Here is a 2,119-nt window from a genome sequence, read left to right as displayed (position 1 = left end):
CAACAGTCCAGTTCTTTTCTCTCAGCCCAGTGAAGACACCTCTGATGTTGTCTTTGGTTCAGGAGTGTTTTCATATTCTGAATGCGACAGTTGTCGTTTCTTTCCTAAAGCCGTCGGTGCTCTGTGGCTCTAGATGCACCGACACCAGCCTCAGTCCAAAGCTCTCCCAAGTTCAACTCTTCTTCACAATCCTCTCAAAGTTGTGGTCATCCTTGTTGCTTGTGCACCTTCTCCCACCACACATTTCCCTTCCAGTCAACTTTCCATTAATATGCTTTGATACAACTCTCTGCCAACTGCCAGCCTTTTCAACAATGACTTTCTGTGGCTCACATCTTTCAGTGAGCACTCATGCCCATGATAGTGGTTGTGTACTGAAACTGACTGAGAGATACACAACATTTATATTGTTGGACCGATTTTTTTATAAAATCGTAGCTAAATAGTCCAATATCTTAAGATGTGTGTTTTGTTTTGTTTTTGAGCTATACGCCATAATTGTAAACATCAAATTAGACAAATGTTTGAAAAGTGTAACTTTATGTGTAATGAGTATAGACTACATAAACTTATCACTTTCTCAAACTGATTGAAAATATTCAACTTTTTATTTTTTACAGAATTCTGAATATCTGAAATGCACCGGTGTATATACAGCAGAGACTCAACCATTTCACAAGCAGATGGCTTAACACAGGAGATTCAGCAGTTCATCTGTATCTAAAGGATAAGGGACACTGCTTTGAGGACATCAGTGTTCACATGCTGGACAGTGAAGACAGATGGTTTGAGAGAGGAGTGGAGGACACCATTTACATTCAACTGGAGCAGAAACATNAGGTCTCATTTACTACCAGGGCTTGGCCCCCCGTCTGGAGTTAGTTACAAGTAGAACTGAAGTCCGAGAGGAGCGTCCTGACATATGTGCCAGGTCTTTTAGTGTGACCCAGAGCAGTGTGGAGCGCAACACAGACAGCATTTTCTGTGAAGTTATCCGATCACCTGATTGTATTATTATCTTTTTGTCCTTTAATGTCATGTTTGAGAGCTGCCTTTGCTAGAATACAGTCTGTGGTGTCGTTTGCACTATGAGCAGCATCTCTGAGTCTAATCAGATTCCTCACCTCTCCTTCACTCTCCTTATTTACTGCTTCTCACAAAGATTTCCACCACGAACTTGGCGACGAGTGTAATATTGGACGAGTGATCCGGACTCCGCTGGAGAAACAGAGAGCAGCCTGAATAGGAAGATTCCTCCCATGTGGGTGAGCAGCTGTCCTCATGCAGAGCCCAGTCACCGCCCCAATAGTGATTTGGGATAAAGAACCAATCACTGTGGTGAGAATTCAAGTTTTTGTACATCCAGAGAGTTTTGCAAAGCCAGTCAGAAGCTACCCAGTAATACCTAACAAGTTACGTACAAACAAAGATGTTTGTGTGAATACAGAGGCTCCGGTTGATCTGCTCCCATGAGGTGGAGCGGAGCAGTTTGTTTTAAAAAAAGAAATGCTGGTAGACAGATATGTCTTTAATATGATTGTAGTGTTTGGGAGTTTCTGGTGGATTCGCTTTCACAAAGTTGAGTGGAGGAGATAATTTTCAGATACAAGAGACTAAATATTCAGAGATGGGTACGAGTCAGAGTAAGAAGAAATCTGATATGGAGCTGATTCCAAAAATCCTCACACCCATTAGTAAAACAAGGGTGGAGAAAAATCCTTAAGGCTTAAATTCCTTAAAGAAAGTGTCAAATTTGGGCTTACAGATAAAGGAAGTTTTCCGTGCAAGACAATTGGATCAGCTCAAGAAATTCAATGATAGTGAGGTCAGCAGTCGACCTATTTTTTTTCTACAGCTTTGAAGTAAATCTTGGAAAGTGTGAATCACTGTTGGAGTTCACTCTTGACATGACACACATCCAAGCGCTAATGTCAGTCATCCACAGGAATCTAAAGAGGCAATTGACAAGGTGATAACTGTTATCTCTGCGTTATCTTTTCTGGTCAGCAGGTTGGATTGTGGATGGAGGCCTTGTGACCTGAAATTGTCAACATGTGGGTGGGATCGCTGAGGAGTGGAACCCACCAAGTTCAACACCTCAGCAGAAGGTCTGGAGGGA

The sequence above is a fragment of the Stegastes partitus genome, unplaced genomic scaffold (genome assembly GCF_000690725.1).
Source record: "Stegastes partitus isolate 25-593 unplaced genomic scaffold, Stegastes_partitus-1.0.2 Scaffold127, whole genome shotgun sequence".
NCBI lineage: Eukaryota > Metazoa > Chordata > Actinopteri > Pomacentridae > Stegastes > Stegastes partitus.
Note: the sequence above shows the minus strand (reverse complement) of the source record.